The sequence below is a fragment of the Danio rerio genome, chromosome 11, assembly GCF_052040795.2.
Source record: "Danio rerio strain M-AB ecotype USA chromosome 11, GRCz13ab, whole genome shotgun sequence".
NCBI lineage: Eukaryota > Metazoa > Chordata > Actinopteri > Cypriniformes > Danionidae > Danio > Danio rerio.
The window spans coordinates 45,378,216-45,398,710 of record NC_141031.1 but is presented as its reverse complement, the minus strand read 5'-3'; the positions used below and the strand labels follow the sequence as shown (position 1 = coordinate 45,398,710).

Here is a 20,495-nt window from a genome sequence, read left to right as displayed (position 1 = left end):
TGTCAAGACTCAGCCACCAAAACAAGAATTTACAAGACCAGCATGGCAGAACCCTGGCAATAACACTGTATAGTCTTTATTTGATCAATTTAGTGAAATTCTTTTTTTTTTTTAAGTTGCAAATGCCTTTATTTTTTTTTGTGGCTAAATGCTTTAAATTTTCTGGAAATGCCTTTAAGACACACGCAAATGATCAATTTTCACTCTGTTATGGTTATTTTTTTTTTGCAACAACTTCACAAATCTGTATTCTCAACTGTTGTGCTGGTCAACTGTAATCCCAACTGAACATTGCATATCCTGCGATGTGACTATTGCGGATGCACACATTGCAATATCGATGCTGAAACGATATATTGTGCAGTCCTAATCCTAATGCACTAAAATTATTTTAATAAATTCATTTTTTGGAGTACAATTTATACGAAACTATTTTAGTTAAATGCTATTTAGATGTTTTTCTTAACAGTCGTTTGTAAAACTTACAAGCTATTTTGTTTTCTACAATGTAAAAAATGTGCTGTCTTAAGTTAGTTGAATCAAATACACTTTAATCCTATAGACTAATTTAAACATCAAGTTAAAGTTTGTAAAACAAAAATAAAGCTAAAACCACATAATTAACTTTCTAAATTTCATTTATAACATTTCTCCTCGCCGCTGTCTCCACTGGCTTGCATGGTTCGGGATCTGTAGAGGACATAGAGGTTGCGCATCGATGGGTTTGACCTTCAGTGTTTGGACTCTCAGTAGTGATTATTAACCACACCAAACTGAGCTGAACTGAACTTAAACACTGAAATCTGAACTACACTGTTTCAATTTACTATGATCTTCCATGTGAAGCTACTTCGACACAATTTACATTGTAAAAGTGCTTTACAAATAAAGGTGAATTGAATTAAATAAGTTAAAGTAACAAAAACATGTTCTCATGACACAGTGTACACCAATATGTAATGTATATGCAATCAATTAATTCCATTTAAATTTTCATCAGTAGTCAATTATAACTAACTAGAATAATTAACATAATTCCTGCTACTTGGTAATCATTAAACTATTTTCACTTGGCATTTTTACTCATCATCTACTAGACCTAAGCTGTTCGGATTTTGTTCTGCTGCATCTAGATATTGACAGTGTAAAGACTGACAGTAATACTGTCCATTTCCTCTGAGTGTCCACGTTACGTCTCAGTAATCACCTGAAGAGACTTTGCTCCTATTGGCATGCTCCCTGTCGGAAAGAGATGCCAAGATGAAGCCATCTAAACTGGGCCAGCCGACAATTGGCACAATGTGAAATGATGCCAAAATCTCCACCTGTCCCCTCATATTGTAAGGGTACAATGTGGGCATTTCTGAAAAGGTGATGATTGCAACTGTGTGCCTGAGAATGTGTCCTGTATTTTTAGGCATCAATCAAAGCCACACAGCCGCTAATAGAGTGTCTGGATGACTGCTCTTAGCTCTGATACTGCTATTTCTTGTAATGGATTGGCATAATGACACCCATGATAATGAAGCCAGTGTGTTTCCAAGATTCACTGGTTCCTGCCAGATTCAGGGCTGTCATCTATTACAAATGAGCTCTTATTAATTATCGTTTAATTGTTGTAATTTAATTATATTCTTTGCATTCTGAGTTATATTCAATATGCTTTGTAAAGCACTGATTTGAGTTTTTGATTAGAGTTTTTTTTTTAATAAATGAGAGCTTGTCAATAGTGTTCTTTGGTAGCTATTCGTAGTAGTGTTCGTAGGTTGCTAGGTGACCATCAAATGTTTTCTCAGAGGATGACAAGCTGACAAAACATTGCTGTAGCTCTGATACAAGTTTTATTTAAGGAGAAAATTACAAAGCACTGCAGTGTTTGAGTGTTCTGTGTTTGTCTGGGATAATTAGTCTTACGGAAATTTGTATGTTTCATACAAGCTGAAGCTGATCGGTTAATTCTTGTTACGTGACTTACGATGCGCTAGCGGGATTTATTGAACTGCGTGCATCTGGAAGGCGCAAGCGCATCATACATCCATTGGAAACAACTGTTACATCCAAATTTGCATACTATCCATCCAAAATAGTATTTGAAAACAGAAATGGTATGTCCGAAACTGTAGTATGTTGAAAAGAGTATGTCAAAAGTTTACTATTTTCGGTCAAAATTTTCAAAGCTATTTGAGACAATAAATAGTAATAGTTTTCTATTTGAATATATTTTAGAATGTAATTTAATCTTGGGATTTTTCAAAGCTGAATTCTCAGCATCATTACAGTCATGTGATCCTTCATAAATCATTCTAATATAACTTAAGTTTACACAGTGACGAGTAAAGTTTACTTAAAATATTTGATCAATGTACAAGATACCACAAAACCCACATCTCCAGCATGACATTGCAAAAGTCGAGTGATCAGTATGGATAGTCATGTGAGATCTGAATGCTCTGTTATCTGGTTTTTGGTATCACTAGGTTTGTTTTTGGTGATGCTTAGTAAATTCCGGTATCAAAATGTAAACATTACCATCTGCTCAAAGTCTATATTAACAAGTATTTTTTGAAATGACTGAATTCTACCTCACAACTCTTTTAATATCAGCTTGTCATATTGTAAATGTAAGCAAATTTAGTCATGATTAGGTTGTTTGTATTTGTAGATTTGTCATCCTTTGTGGTCTTTTTCATTGCATGTTCTTTATTTGGTACCATGGAAACAACTGAGGGCAGTTAATCTATGCAATGTTGGTCTAACATCACTGATAAATTATTCATTACTTGGAAAAATTGTTGTCTTTGTAAATTATGAATTGCATGTAGTGCTGTTTTGGGCCTGATTTTATGAAAATGAGGTTTACTACAGTGCTTTCCACATGCATATTTGTTAATTTAAGGTTAAACTAACTTTTATTTTTGCAGGTTGTAGCGGAGTTCTGTCCCACTCATTTGTTTTTTCACAGTCACTGTCACTTTTCCCACCCACATTATTCAGATTTTTTCCAACTCAGCAGTATAAACAATACAATTACAGATACAGGATGACTTAGGAATGATCGATGACAAGTATTTGTACTTATTCTAAAGAAAAACAACTCGAAAACAAGAAAAGTTGTGATTGAATGATAATATAACAACCAAATTAGATTTGCTAAAAATGTACACAGATAAATATTTACTTTGGACTCTGTCGTCCTGCAGATTTTGTTTTCACAAATCCACTAGAAGTCACAGTGTACATTTTTGACAATCTCAAATATGGTATTGGGGCACGTTTTCTCATACGTGCCAAATACGCTATCTGTTAAACTTTTGGTTAAGCAACAATTGATTGGGACATAACAACAACTATTATTATTAGTATCATTATTATTATCATCATTATTATTATTATTATTATTATTAAATTGAAGTATTTTCATAATTTAAACTACTCCAATATGTACAAGAAACAAAAAGGAGCTTTGACTGCATATACCGAGGGGAAGAATGTCTGAGTGCATCAATTACTTTAGGTTTCCACTTTTTTTGTTGTGATTACATGTTAAAACGGCCCTCCTATGAATTGTCAATCACTGATATGGCCACCACTAATTTGAGTTTGAGACCCCTGATGTAAATACTGCTCACTGTGTCCTTTCCTAACTTTATTAATGATCTTCACGTGGTATTGGTAAAAAGTTGGATGCAGTCAGCGTATGCTTGTTTCTTGTTTTAATGCCATCCAGAGTTAAAAACTAGGCTCAGAATCGATTTAAGAGAAAATAGCGATGCATTTGAAAATCTTAGAATCAACGCAGCACTTGCAGAATTTTCCACCGCTGCTCCAGTCTCTGCTTCATTGGTGACATTTCATTAAATTGTGTGTCTTCGAGTGTCTTGTGTTATTGTTGATCATCTCCTTCATAATTGCTCTTGTGCCTTTATCCTTTTTAGCTGCAGGCTGTTGCATATTTTCTGTCAAAGCATGAGTTCTGTTGTCAAGTCTTAAAATAGTCTGATGCCATTTGCGCCCCATTTTTAAAGTCTGTTGTTATTATAGGCATCGCCAAGCTGGGGACAACTGGCTAGCAGCTGACTGCATATAGAGCCTCTTTCCTGATATGAACAGTGCCCTGCGGGGCAACCCACACCCTAGATCTTGAGCAGCTGTATGGGACGCTGTCTCCTTTCTCATCAGTGCGTGCATAGCCTGAAAAATGTCAGAAAATAGTTTAATAGATCATGTGTGTCTTGAGAAAGTGCACCATCAGCATGTTTCTGACACTAATAGTCTGCATAGTGGACTGTCATGCTTGCAGATAATAATTTGCTGCAGTAACAAGGGTTTATGTCCTATTTCATCAATGCTGTCTTAGGCCCCGTTTACACTAGTGCGTTTTAGTTTTAAAACGGCGTTGTAGAATGAAAACGATCCGCGTCCACACTCGCGTTTTACCCAGCGTTTCTGAACAGTTCTCCGTCCACACCAAAATGCTGAAAACGCACATCACGTGACCACACACACACACTCTCGGGCAAGCGCTCCAGCATTTCTACCCAGATGAGAGCTCTGCTTGTCGGACTTCTCATCAAGCATCTCCCGCTGGATCTAATCTCACTATATTTGCTAAACGTGATATTTCATTCATGTTGTTGTCTTTATCTAACGACATAGGCCAATTCCCTGACTTTGGTCATTGGAATCTATTAAGTTACTTGTTCACGGGTAACATGTTTTGGTTAAGCGCAAAGATAAGTTAATGATTAATCCAGGTACATTGACTGATCGCTTGCCTTTATTTCCTACAATGTATAAACTTATTGTATGTTATACCTGTTATACTTTTAAAATTATCGATTATTAAAACTGATATTCAGCAAAAGAGAGGGTGCGTTTCGTATTTTCACTGAAATTGAAAGGAGGCAGTTGTTATAGGCTCCGTTTTGTTATAAATATCCACACAGTGAAGATGACGCTCATGCAGCACGGCGCCTCAACATTTCTGCTGTCTGTTAAGTTGCTAATATTAAAAAGAAAATAGGCAGTTCCTTAAATCATGTTTACATTTTATTGTTGAGAAAGTGAAACAACGTAGCCAAGGTGATGTGAATGAAGTTATAAAGTACACTGTTCCCTTTGAAGATTTACCCGTGTCCTCGGTATGTTTTCCATATCAAACTGAGAAGGGGAGACTGCAGCCTTGATCAAACTTGCGAAGAGGATGCGAGACTGAACTGTGTTAGGCTACTTAATATTGAGGAAAAGCCCCAATCAGATAGGCGGACGTCTGCAGCCCCGCCTCCGTTTTCAGATGTCTCCGTCTTTCCCCATCCACACTGAGACGGAGCAGCAGCGTTTTAGAATGAAAACGGCCTCTCCAGCGTTTTCAAAAAGCTCCGTTTTCGGCGCTCGAGAACTCCGGCGTAGTGTGGACGGATGGCGTAACCGTAGCAAAACTTATGCGTTTTCAAACTAAAACGCACTAGTGTAAACGGGGCCTAAGAGTTCAGGATATTTTCGAGAAAAAAATACTATATCATTTGGCACATATAACATGCAGCAGAAAACCCCAGTACATCATGTGCATCTGTCTGGAAAAGTAAAGCTGTTCAAATGCTGTAATCTAAATAGATTCTGTCAACCCAATTAATAATAACTATTAACTAACTAATTAACCAAGTCGTCCTAATTGGAAATGTTATTTATGTAAATCGGTAATGTCATAATCTCTTAAATGTAAAGTTTGTGACACTACACAAAGCCCTCACATACTTCTACAGTGCTGTAATCTTATTAACGAAGTCCACTTTTTTCACCCTGTTAATTCATTGGAATGCAGATGTTTTATATTTTAAACATATCCCAAGCACTGTTTCAAGATAAAAGACTTTCTTTACAAATCCCTATGCTTTCTTCCAAATCGCAACATACTTCTTTTGGTTTCCAGGTTACTGTAAACGCGCTCTCATTGGTATCCCTATTTTAAATCAGTCTCCTTTTCAACTTGTGCTATTTGTGGGGTGTAAATCTGCCATGAGGTTCAGACTCTTATCTGTACACCTTAGCTTGTTGCTGATAAAAATGACTGAATGAATTGAATGAATGTTTTATTATGAGCACTATTATACTGTGCTATACTCTCACTGGCCACTATATTAGATACCTTACTAGTACTGGGTTAGACCCCCTTTTGTCTTCAGAACTGCCTCAATCCTTCATTGCATAGATTCAACAAGGTACTCGAAATATTCCTCAGAATTTTGTCCATATTGACATGATAGCATCACGCAGCTTCTCCAATCTTTTATTCTCCAGTTTTGGTGAGCCTGTGTGAATTGTAGCCTCAGTTTCCTGTTCTTAGCTGACAGGAGCGGCACCCGGTGTGGTCTTCTGCTGCTGTAGCCCATCTGCCTCAAGGTTGGACGTGTTGTGTGTTCAGAGATGCTCTTCTGCAGACCTCGGTTGTAACGAGTGCTTATTTGAGTTACTCTTGCCTTTCTATCAGCTGGAACCAGTCTGGTTATTGTCCTCTGACCTCTGGCATCAATGCATTTGCGCCCACAGAACCGCCGCTCACTGGATATTTTCTGATGCTTGATTTGAACTGCACTAAATCGTCTTGACCATGGCTGCATGCATTAAGTTGCTGCAATGTGATTGGCTGTTAACGAGCAGTTGTACCTAATAAAGTGGCCGGTGATTGCATATGTGTCATACTTTTTATATCGGTGCAGCTGTAGGATAAATGCTGCTTAATGTTTGTATACCTTCAAGGCTAAAAATGCTTTTAAAAACCTTTTTCAAATTACCCTCTATAGTGAAATGAGCAGCTAACACTCTGAAAAAAAATCTTGTTGTATCCCAATGTTGGGTTAAATATAATCAAACACAATCCATTGTGTTAAACGTGTAATTTAAATTTAATTGAAAACATTAACTCAGCATTGAGCTTGTCAATATTTGACTCAACATTATAGTACAACAACCCAGCATTTTTAAGAGTGAACCTCTGCTTAATGAACATTTAAAGCACCACTCTTTTTTTGGAAAGCAAATAAATAATTCAGTAAACAAAAGCATTTACTATTATTCCATCTATTTTTTCCATCTCTCTTGTTGCTTTGTTTGCTAAGTTTATATTGTACTCAAATTATTGTTGATTCATCTGACAAATTGATATGATGTGGATAAAAGCCTCTGGTAAATGAATAAATCTAATTATTGTTCCTTTCCATTAAGTTGCTGACAGCTAAATGTTATCCTTTATTGCCTTTAATTCTCCACCAGACGTTCAATGAATGGGTTCTATCCAGGTTTGTGCAATTCCTGTGGTGTGCGTGTTTCGGATGGCTAATGGAGGACTTCAGTGGAATAAACATCTTGGCCTTGGTTTTTATAACGATCTTAGAGGTTTCTATTGTATTTGAAAGAGAGACGGACTTCAGGCTTTAACAAAAACAAATATAGGTCAGAAGTTGATATTGATCACTGGCTGATGGGTCATAATAGGGTGTATTTTAAATAATGTATAATGAATGTATATTGACTTTGTAATTATATTGAAGGCATTGAGTTCTTTTGTATGTAGTTGAAGCAGTGTGACTTTTTTTTTAGATTGTGCTTGGCAACAATAATGAAGATTAAACAAAAGGCAATAAGCTTATAATTAAGCCATGCAATTTAAATGAATTGCTTTATAAATAAAAACAAACACTGCAGAATATTAATGCTGCAATGTAGAAAAACAATCAGTTTGTAATAAATGAGAGAAAAAATGTCTGACACTTTAATCAAACTATTACAGTCAATGTTTTGTAGTCCAACACCAAATAATTCTAGAGCATTTTAGACCCAGGAAATAGAAATGGAACAAATGCATGTCTTTGTTCATGGTAAATTAATATATTGTGTCATTAAATAGCTGTGAAATGCTGTATAAGTGTGCATTTTGGCTGACTTTGAACGACAGGCGGTGAACCTGCTGTGCATGAAGCTGCTCTACATTAGCTGCTTTCCTTAAGGCATTAAAGGGGGTTTCTCCTGTGTGATGACTTCAGGTTTTCCAGCAAAAGCATTCACAGGCTTTTGAAATCTTAAACCTCTCTTAGGGTTGAATCGGAGCAGTATTGAATGCTAAATCTCCACCTAGTCTTATCAGTTGTACAAAGAAAACTGTTGTTGGTAATGTAAAGTATTAATTCATTCAGATCAGCAAATAAAGTCTGATTAAAATTTAGCTTGTGCGCAATTAAAATAAATTAAATTCATATTTGAATTTGAGCTGCACAGTATATAGTTTTAGCATCGATATTGCAATGTGATTATTCGCAGTAGTGACATTGCGAGTATAAGCAATGTTGAGTCCGTATTATAGTTTATCATTTTGCAAAGGTTTTTTTTTTTTGAGGCAAAAAGTGTTGCATGCAGAACTGTTGCAAACAATTTATTTTTGTTGAATTTAAACAAACAAATTAAGTTCAGTAATGTTCAACTTAATTTGTTTGTTTAAATTCAGCCCAAATAAATTTTTTACAACCACTTAAAAAATTCATTAAATCCAAGATATCATCTTTGATTATTTTTTTGTGTAGTGCGAGGGTCTTACAGGATTCAGGCCTATGAAATTGTACTGTTTGTACCATTGACAAATGAACAATGATTCATTTTATTGAGGCTATTTATGGAGTTTTATTCTATTTTGATTATTCAGTTACTGTGTACATGAATACAAGTTGACAACATACAGAATACAGTTTTTTGAATGTTGAATTTATCTCTGCTTGTAGTTTGCTTTTTATATTTTATCCACTGCTATATAGAATCATCCCAATAAATCTAAAATAATAAATTCTTTCTAAATAGTTATTCAACTCTTCTAGTAAAATTGTATTCATATTACAATATCACAAGAAAAAAAAAAAAAAATATATATATATATATATATATATATATATATATATATATATCAATCTTAGATTTTTCCAATATTGTGCTGTCCTAATTAGGGCTGGGTGATAAAACGGGTATTGTTTATTGACTGAACACCATTGGCAATAACGATAAAAAAAAGTTTGGTATGAGGTTTCGGCATTAATCACTATAGTTTTATTAAATTGTGGCTGCTAAGTGTGCGCCTTGAAAGCAATGTCAATAACTTAGGGTGCAAGTTTGTCACTTCCAATGGAGACGTGCGACTTGCACCACACTCGCATGGTGTGCAAGCGGGTGGTAGGGGTAATGTAGTCATCCAACTATACTATTTGTAATGTTGCAATTTAAATAAAGATGGCTGATTCCTTTACTTGAAAGCTTCGATTTGATTATTATAATTCGTTTGTTTACACAGTTTGAGGTTTACTGTATCATTATTATACACGCCATACAGATGTTAATCTACCTTTACCATTGTAACATACTCACTTTGTAACATTTTATTTATCAAGTTTAATAGTCTCTTTAACACTTGTTTATTTTATTTTAAATAGATGAGATATTTTGATTATTGTTGTTTTTGAATATTTAAACTATTTACCTTAGAAATGTTGTTAAATTAAAATAAAGTGGTTAAATAAATCCTAATATTCTTAACTGTAAAAAAATATTCAATAATTATCGATATCGAATGATATGAAACATGATATCGTGATAATTTCTTTTGCAATATCACTCAGCCCTAGTCCTAATTTAAATGTATTCTGTACTTGGCTTTTCGGGATGAATGAATGTTATTGATTAGCTTTGTTCTGCTGAAGAACTTTTGAGGATTAAGGTTAAGGTTGCTTTATTGCCTGACCCGCTGATTAGTAACCAAGCTTACCGGGGTTAGTGTCTTCACTATAGCTGACCTGCTTTACACAGACTGGACCAATCAATGTTCATTTCCCTAGCCAGACAGTTTGTTTTCCATCTGCGGATGGAGCTCTTTACAGGTAGGAGTGATTTAGGTTTAGATTTGCTTTTGAAGCTTAAACTCTCGCATTCTTTTAAGATCTCAGCGTTGGCTTCCAGAGCTTTTCTCATGGTATAAATCTTGTAGCTTTTGGCCGATATGACGAAAGGAGACTAACACAGACAGTATGATGTGAGCTTTTGTGCTACTTTGACTGGAAGTAAAAGGTGTTATTGGATATATTCTAATAAAACGGATTAAGTATAAAAATAAACTGACTTTCATGAATATTTTGCATGTGTTTGTGGTGTTTCGACAATATGACACCATATCTGAATGGGTTTCAACATTTGGCCTGCAGATATTAATGTAGTTCATGCTCAAGTTTTTTTCTACTGAAATTAGTCAAACTTGCTGAATTGAATAATTACTGCAAAAATTCATGCACTACACATTTTACTTCCCTTTATATTGATGATGAGCTATCTTTAGGTTCAGAAACCTCTGGTTATTATCAACTCTGGTGGCTATATAGTGAACTACTGCCAGTAGTTTATTTGTGGTGTCTTTGGTCATGCACATGTTACATGCAATAGACTGAAAGTGATTTAGTGCCCTGATATTCAGTTATCTTTGGTACAAGTTGGAAATGGCCTTAGCAGTAATAAACTGACAACAATAGGGTTGGGTACCGAAATTGTAACCGGTACGTACCGGATCAAATCAGCATATGAATTACGGTGCCTAATTTCAGTGCGACAAGGATGTAAGAATCAACGGAATCTGATCAAAGAAATATGATATGTTTGCACCATTCACCTGCATCACAGACAAATAATGCTACTAAAATGACACTAATATGATTTATTAAAGTATATTTGAGACTATAAACTATATAGATCTGGCACTTTTAAAGTATAATTTGAATTAATCCACTTTGTTGACATCACAGTACAGATAAACTCTTTCTGCGTCATCCTGAACATTATACGCATCATGTGTCATTACATATGCATCATATTCTTTGGGATTTTCCTAGAAAGTCCTTCACATTAATGAGTCTACTGGCTTTTTAATGGGCAACATGAGACCTTGTATTTTAATCTGTTTAAGGCTGTTCAAGCATTGGCAATACCAATGGACTAATGCATAAAAATAAATAAATCACGATTGAAAAAATATTGTTAATTATCATGTTTGTATTATATAATTGCTTTCTAAATAAGCATAATCGTCCAACTTTTGTAAAACTAGCGTCTTAACCATTTTACCAGCTCAACTTAAGTTAAAGTTCCACCTCCTTCATTCCTTCCCATGATCCCCTTTCCTTTTAATTATCAGTCTTGGAAGTGTTAATTGCACAAATCTTCTCAGCACTTGTTTGCATAGGGCAACACTGTCTTTCTGCACAGCTTATTTAAAACCTGCACTCAAAATAGTTCCAGTCTGCACATGGACTCGCATTTGAGTGTTAACAGTCGGGCAAAATGTATAGAGATTTCTTACAGCACAAGTGATGACCTTCATGCTGTTCTCAGAAATGTAGACTAGGAAAAGTATGTCATTTGCAATTTTGTGATTTGGTTTTAGTTATTTATAGCATTTAGTGTGTTGTGCTATTAAAGGGATAGTTCACACAAATAAAAATTCTGTCATTTACCCTTCTGAGGAATAGTAAATTGTGAGAATGTCCATGTTTTTGGGTGAATTGTCTCTTTAATAACTCTAATAAGCTTCTTACAATAAATGTTTCACATTTGCAACCACGAAATTAAGATCATCGTAGTGACTCACTTATAGTTTTAATCTTCGTTTAATCAGTTGATATGTTTAGCAGTTTGCCTAAGCAATCTAGTACACAATTCTGACTTTATTATATAAAAATCTCTTTTAGTTAACAGTGTTTTTGTAATTTCAGGGTTCAACTCTAAGGACTTTTTCTTCTGGCTAGTGGTTCAGATTTTTACTTGCCCTGCCAAAATTTTCACTGGGCCACCAAACAAAAGAAGTAATAGCTATTTCTTAGCCACATACAGTATTTAAAATAATGTTTCAAAAGCCAAACATATAATATTGCATTAACAAATATTGCAATTAAAGCTGTGCCATCAATTCAGATGCATTCATTCTCAAATTTTCAGAATGCATCGCTATTCTCTCTTGAATTGATGTTTGTGGTTAGTTTTTAACAGTAGAGGGAGCTCTACGCTCTGAAAAGTGTTGTAATCGCTGTTTAAATGCAGCCGTTTTTTTATTGCAATAAACCTGTGGCAAATTTAATTGCATTGATTCTTGGATTTTCCAAATCCTTTGCTATTCTCTATTGAATTGTTTGACCTTAGTGTTTAACAGCAGATGGCGCTCTAAAAAGCGTTGTAGTTTCAGAAAATTCTGTTTCGAATAGATTTTTGAGCTTGGTTTTGAACAGCAGATGGTGCTTTAGGCTTTGAAAAGAATTGTTCTATCAAACACTTTTTTCCACAACGCTAATCGTGATGTTATTGCAAATGCACTTAATCGTTAAGCCCAAATACTGACAGCAATTGGAGATGTGCTGAATAAGTTGAAGTCAGTATTAGTGCGTCAGGTCTCTTTTGGAATGCTAATGTGCTCTTTGACGACGGGATGTGGGCGAATCCCTGACATAAAAATGAGCCCTCTTTCTTTCTGGCTCACTCTTTTCCCCACACTATCTCTCAGTATTTTGCTCGCCCCCTGTGTAGTAGCCAGTTGAGTCCCTGTGACAGATGCAGGTGCTTTAGTAATGGTGTCCCAGTGCAATTAATGAATATTTAACATGCCAGCTGTTGATAAATTAGGAGAAACAGAAGTTCCTCCCTAATCTGCTTCCACTTGACTTTAGACAAGAAAGACACAGCAAGTACAAAACGTTAGACAGCATAAAAAATATAATAAGGAACCATTGTAAAGCATATTGTAAATGTTTAAAGTAGTGTCTGCACTTCAGATACTGTTTGTCTGGTAAAATTGTAAGCTGTTATAAGTTTAAAATAAGTTATAAGTGTAAATAAAGTCATTGTCAGTTATTATTTTTGCTATAGTGTATAGTATATATTACAGGGCTCGAAATTGCGACCATTTTGGTCGCATATGCGCCCGAAAATTAATCGATGCGACCTCATAATATATTTGGGCGCATTAGTGCGACCTGTTTTGATTTTTTTTAAAAACGTGCTAAATCGCTCTTCCCTGCCGCTATATTGGTTCATATTAGCTGTCAATCACTCAAGGCTATCCACTGTTAGATGACAGGGAGGGAGCTTTTATGTCCACGGGAAATGCAAACGGCTAAAGTGTAAAAACTTAAAGCACACAGGTTCGCGAAGTGCAAACCCCACCTAAAGTTGAGACGCAGATGAGAGCGATCATGACATGTGGTGAATATTGATCCGCCAGCTGAGATCAATCGAGTATGTGCTTTTCGGAGAAGGTGGTCGAATCTCGATGCATTGCATTCACTGCGTGTTCAGCTCAAGTGTCCGCTAAAAGTCAAATCTAATACTGTATCATCGCCAAAGAAGCTCGCCTTTACTAAGTTTACACTGAAACTGCGTCTCATAACAAACAGCGGTATTGCGCCGGTGCTTAACCTGCTCATAAATTGGGCCGGCTGACTCGCCTGCTTTTCCACAAACACAGAAAAATGAAAATCAGCTCAGACGGAACATTTAAATTGACACAAACTGAAACCAAAACTTTTAAAGAGTGATAGAAGTGAGACTTTACTTACTTTCTTTTGCCTATTCTTTCATGAGATGTATATATTTTTTTATTTAGTTACTGATGACTGTTTTGCAGCTTTCAGCCTTGAATTTAATATTTATTATAATCTTTTGTTTGTTTTGCAGCTGAAATATTATTTATTAAACTGACATGCATATATATGCTGTTTAGCAGTACAAAATAAATATTTCTTACTGCAATGCTTCATTTTTGTTTGATGCAAACTATACATTTATTTTTCAGAAAGTAACAGACTTTTTATAGCAGATAACCTACATTCAAGCACATTCAAGGCAGCATGATGATGAGAAATGTAATTCATTGTTACTATTATTGTCATTTTCATCATCATTAATATTCTAGAATTATTAGACATACACATTTTGGAATTATTGCACACAAATATCAATGTCATCTCAGCATTAATTATAGTTGTTTCTGGTTTTTGTTAGTCCTAATTGATGTTGTTTTAAAATACAATATGTCCCTTAAAATACAATTTGCAGCGGTGCTCAATCATTTTTGGTGGGTGCTCCTAAATTTTTTCTGGTGCTCCTAAATTTTTGAAGTTGGGAGCACCGGTGCTACCAAATAAAAAAGTTAGTTTCGAGCCCTGTATTACAATTACATTAATGCAATGCGTAATTATATCATATATAACTTGTTAAATAATATAACCGTCATTTTATTTTGTCATAGTATTGTTGGTTTTTTTATGTTTCTGATGTCTTTTGGGAGCACAATAATCATAATATCATGCTTGAACAACTCATGCAGCGCTGTACTATATGAAACATTTTCATAATAAATAGTAATAATTAAGTGTTTTATTAAGTATTTATTATTATTGGCAGTAAGAAGGTCGCTGGTTCGAGTACTGGATGGGCCAGTTGGCATTTCTGTGTGGAGTTTGCATGTTCTCCCTATGGGAAGGAAAATGAATAAATGAGTTTAGTATTATTATATTTGTTATTTGTTATAATTATTTGTTTTTCTGCGTGCCTTCTGTCCTTTAACTCATATCACAGAATTGTAAACATCTAATATCAGGCTTCAACGCTAAGGATCTTTTTTTACTGGCCCGATCGGGCAAGTGGTTCAGATTTTTACTTGCCCTGCCAAAATTTTCTCTGGCCCCACCAAAAAAAGAAGTTAGCCATTTAGTTTTTTAGCATTACTTTTCTTTAAATACAACTGACAATTTAAAAATGATTTAATTTAAATACAATACTGATTAGATTAAATAAAGTGAATGGTTTAATGTGTGGTTTAGTTGAATTATTTAGTTGACAATTTTATGGTTTTTGTTTGTTTATAACCAACCAAAATTCCTAATTTTATAAACCGGCTCATTACATCAGTCTATAATACTTTCAATATTTTCATTTTTCATTTATTTGTAAATCTAGATTTAAAATGCATTTCACTTCTTGTTCTTAATTGATTCATCAACTTAATAAACATATTAGCCACACGAACCACGCTTACTGGGCAAACAAGTTCTGAAACAAACAACGGGGCATGAAAGCATGCAATTGACAGCCAAATTAAATTTTAGTGACAAGGCAACACTAGCCCCGATCGGGCCAGTAACCATTCTGTATACTGTCCCGAGCGTCTTGCACACGGGCCCCGGGCCAGCGGGCAGTCCTTATTGTTGAGCCCTGTATATGGTATTGAAATTATGAAATAATAATGCATTACTGAATTAATAACTTTAAAACTTTGTGTGCATTCAAGATCACTTAGTTAACAGAGCTCGAAATTAACTTTTTTACTTGGTAGCACCAGAATAAATTTAGGGAACACCCACCAAAAATGAATGAGCACCCCTGCAAATTGTATGTTAAAGAATTTGTTGGATTGAAAACAACATCAATCAGGACTAAGAAAAGCCAGAAACAACTATCCCACTAATTCTGTAATGACTTAATGATATTTGAGCAATAGTTCCAAAATGAATGTCTAATAATTATTAAATATTAATGATGACGATGATGACAGTAATACTAACACTAACTAATACGAATACCAACTGCCGTGAATGTGAGTTATCTGCTATTATAAAGTCCTACTGTTACATTATGAAAAATAAATTTATGGTTTGCATCAAACAGAAATAAAGCATTGCAATAAGAAATACCCGTTTTGCACTATTGTTTTTATATGCATATTAATTCAATAAGTAATATATCTGCAATATGCTGATTTACGTTTTTCTAAGTTTCTGGGAAAAAGCAGGCTAGTCAGCCGGCACAATATATTGTTTGGGTGGGATGGGGCAGGATTCTCGCGATGACTTGCACAGTACCGTTCTTTGCCATGAGCCGCAGTTTTAGTTTAAACTTGGTAAAGACAAAGCAGGTCGCACTACAATCATTATGCAGTCTCACAAATGCTTTTAAATATATTATGAGGTCGCATAGTTTAAATTTTGGGCTCAAATGTGACCAAAATGGTTGCAATTTCGAGCCCTGGTTAATGTTTTTGGGTTGCTTTTTTGTATTTTATTATTCATGCATAACCATGTTTTATAAATGTTTTTGTGTGCCGTCTTTAGTTTTTTCAGAATAGCATATCAGTATATTTGAAGTATAATTAGTTTATTTTTATTCACAAAAGTCTGTTTAGTGATGTTTGTCGGTTAACTTTAAAATGTTGTTTTAAAATGAATCATGAAAGGTGATCTGGGAAATGCACACATTTTTCAGCTTCTGCTTCTGCACATGTTGCATTGTGACATTATTAACACCTTTCTTTTAGAAAAGTGAACTAAAGTCAAATGTAAGCGTAGAGACCTGCGACCACAGTAACCTTAGAATACAGTCAGAACAACCGTTTGGAGGAAATGTGCTTTGTCATTTGTGTTTCTCCATCCTTTCACACTTGCTTGTACACTTACTGGTTTTGTGTTTTAAAGAGACAGTTCACCTAAAAATTCAAATAGTCATTTACTCTCCCTTGTTACCTGTTTTAGTTTCGTTCTTCTGTTGAAAACAAACGAAACACCATTGACTTCTATAGTATTTTGTTTTTTAAATAGTATGATCAATTATTAGTCAGTCATTACAGATGTATGGTCGATGATTACAGGTTTTTAGCTTCTAAATATATTCTTTAGTGTTCAACAGAAAAAGAAGCCACACAGAAGTACATTTTCATTTAGTGCTGAACTATGCCTTACTGTAAACAGGGCTCGAAATTAACCTTTTTTTCTTGGTAGCATCGAGGCTTCTAACTTGACCAGTTAAACTCTGCGCACCCGGTACCGGGTTTGTTACGTCATCGACTTTCGCTTTAAGATTTAAAGGGCCAGCATTGCACCAAATCCCCGTAAGTGGTTTCGTTTGAAAGTGTAGAATCTATATTTTATGCACATATGCATCACTTTGGTTTAAATTCTACTGTACAAAAGTAATTGACACTTAAATACACAGTATTTTGGATACCCGAGCTGGGTATTAAACATTGGTTCATTTTTCAAATGACACATGTACAAATTATAGCTCAAATGAAAGCTCTTGCCGGTGCTAATACAGTTCTAGCATTCTTTTAACTGAATTATATTCACATATCAAACAGTTACCGAAGGAATCTCGGTGTTTCCTTGGCGCAAAAGTGAAAACAATACATTTATGATCACTAAGCAGCCCCAGATAGCACAGACAGCTGTCATCTCTTACCTTATGCTGTGTGCTTCAGGGCCATTCTCCTCTATTTTTGAGGTGATGTGCATAAGTAATCCTTTTATATGTCTGATGTGGTCCAAACACAGTGAATTATGTTTGATCAAACAAAAGAATAGTGAAATATGAAAACAGTGATCGATCCCTGTGGCTTGTACAGCACCTCTCATCAGTTGGAATACAATAACTTTTGCATAGATTATGGTGGAGACATTTTGATTTTTTCTCATGATAACAGGCATGTGCAGGAACCAACAAAATTAATTACAGCACCCTAGACCACACAGAACCCATTCAGGTTAGTACCTGAATGGGAGACCACATGGGAAAACTAGGCTGCTGCCAAAAGTGGTGTTAGTGAGGCCAGCAGGGGGCGCTCAAACTGCGGTCTGTGTGAGTCCTTATGCCCCAGTAAAAGTAAATGGGACACTATACTATCAGTAGCCGCATTTCCACTATCAGGCCAGTGCGAGCCAGGGCTTATATCGGGCCAGGCCGGGCCAATCGCCCAGGAGGTTGAGCAGTGAGGCCGAAATCATGTCGCGTTTCCACTGTGGGGCTAGTAGCTTGCAGCGCGTCAGCAAACCCCGCCCCCAGAACATAACCCGAATCGAACGTCACTCAAACCGCCCACTTCAGCGAGAATCATGCAGATAAAGCACATCGTCACAAAACTATTAAAATTAGGACAACCAAAACAAACAAATGACACGTTACTGTACAGCAGTACAACGCATGTCTATACGCACATGCCTGTGTGTTTTCATTCATCATATTCATTTACTCGCCGACCGACTGGCATCGAAATCCAGTGGTCTTGCCACCAACGGAGGGACCCAGCACAGGGAGCGCACACATCCATAATATAAAACCACATATGTAAAATTCTCCGTTAATAACTCGATATAAAATGTATTTTGTAACATCCTCTAGACAGACGCTGTCCAACATTCATCCCAAATGCTCCGGAGAGAACTGAAACATGATTTTTTCCCCCTATAGGCTTTATGACACTTAATAGGTGATTCCCTTTATTTAAAGATGTTGCTTATTATATCTTAAGTAAAGGAAAGTGTTCAGTGTTTCAGCACATAAGAGCAGCACGTAATAAAATATTGCCTATATTTCGTTGCGCTCAGCAGCAATGCACTAATAAAGCTCTTTATGTATTTTAAATTTCCTTTTTTAATTTTACCACGTTATTTAAAAACATACACACTTGTTTGAGGACACAGAACACATTTGAACTTGCAGTTTTCCCCGTCTAAAAAAGTGCTGCGCAGCTGCAGACAGAAAAAAAGGTCGCCTATTTCTGCGTTCACTCACCCCGAAAATGCTCTGTTTGCATGATTTGATTAATTTCATCGTATCCAAATACTTTATAAATAATATTTAAAACAATTTCCGGTGTTTATTTATTTATTTATTTTTTAGAAAATCTTTTTTTTCAAAGAGGCTTTTGAAAAATGAAAGTTTAATATAAATTTGAAACAGTTTGCAGCTAGTGAGCAACATCTTTTAGATGAGAAGTTAAATGAGGTCCAGTCTCTCTGTGGTCATTAAAAATCCCATGGCACTTCTCGTAAAGAGCAGGGGTGTAACCCCGGTGTCCTGGCCTGACCCTATAGTTTAAACAAGCAGTAACAAATGTGAGTGCTTTGAGTGCTATTTATTTTTTCTGTCGTTTTTAAATGCCTATTTGCATTATGCTGTAATCAATAGCATAAAGTGACAATAATATCACTTCTCAATAATGTTTCTGACAATATATCGCACAACAGTTATGTATAGTGGAAGGCCTACAGATTTGTGGTTCTTGTACAACCTTGATCTTAAAGGAGACGACATTCGTCCTCTGACTTAACCTGATGAACCTGTTATTATCAGTGAAGCCCACACAGTAATGCTCGCTGTGGGATGCTGGCGCAGTGTTGGCGGAAATAATGAATGTCACTCGTAATGTAGTCGAGTTTGACAGTGACTCTATTCATCCAGCTGAGCGAGGAAATTCGGCAGCATTTATTCTGAATGAAGCATAATTTTTTTTTCATCAAATTTTTCTTTTATTTTGTATTTCTTGAACACAGAAAAACATGCCGAAGACAATTAGCATAAAACAAAATGTGTAGATATACATATATAAACCAATATACAAGTTGTTAAATAATAGTATTAATAATAGCGCCAGCCATAACAACAATATTGTCAGTAAAAGGGAAAAACTGAAGAATAATGACAAGGACATACTGACACAAATAAAAATGACAAATAATTTATTGCATATTTCTTAAGAAATTGTATTATTATTTTATAGTTATAATAAATAATTATAATATTTTTCTTTTTTATAATTGGGTAAAAAATTATAACTGAATTATTTACAATTTTTAAAATTCATTTATAAAAATTATTTTAGTTTTAATACGTTTACATGCTTTGAGCTAAAATATTTTCTAGTAACCAGTTTCAAAGTAAACACCTGATTTATTTAGTATATATAGTTATATAGCTATTTACTTTTTTAGGTTAATTTATGTGCTTTGTATTTTTATTAACTGAAGCTTTTTATTGTTTTATTAGTTTTATTATTGCTCTGGATTGAAAAAATAATTTTTAATTAAATTTTTTTATTTAAATTGCAGTTCAATTAAATTTATTTTGTGATTTTGTAGATTTAATTTATATTATTTGTCATTTATCTAGCTTTAATCTAGGTAATTATCTTCATAATCTGTTTTAATGTGTGCTTTTGTCTTTTTATTTTTACACCATCTTTTTTTATTACTGTCAGGACTCAATTTGACAATCTATTTTAGCTTAATTGCAATTGCTTAACACTTTTTAAAAATACTTTTGAAGCTGTTTTGAGTGAGAAATTCCAGTTTAGATCAATTATTTCCTTTCTATTTGCCTTAGGCAAGGCAAGTTTATTTATATAGCACATTTTATACACAGTGGTAATTCAAAGTGCTTTACGTAAACAGGAACAAAGGAAGCAAGTATCAGAAAAATAAAAACAAATTATAAAAATGATTAAATAAAACAAACAGATAAAATGTGATATAAAAGAATGAAGAGAAGAGAAAGACACAATAGTGCAATCTGTCGGACGTAGCACAGTGCTCATTCAGTAAAGGCACAGCTAAACAGATGTGTTTTCAGTCTTGATTTGAATGTGCCTAATGTTGGAGCAC

The 20,495-nt window shown here is 34.9% G+C and overlaps 1 protein-coding gene across 8 annotated transcripts in view; it reads left to right on the top strand.

The window, feature by feature from the left end:
* Nucleotides 1-20,495, top strand: part of slmapa (sarcolemma associated protein a) — a 119,880-nt gene that overhangs the window by 8,989 nt on the left and 90,396 nt on the right.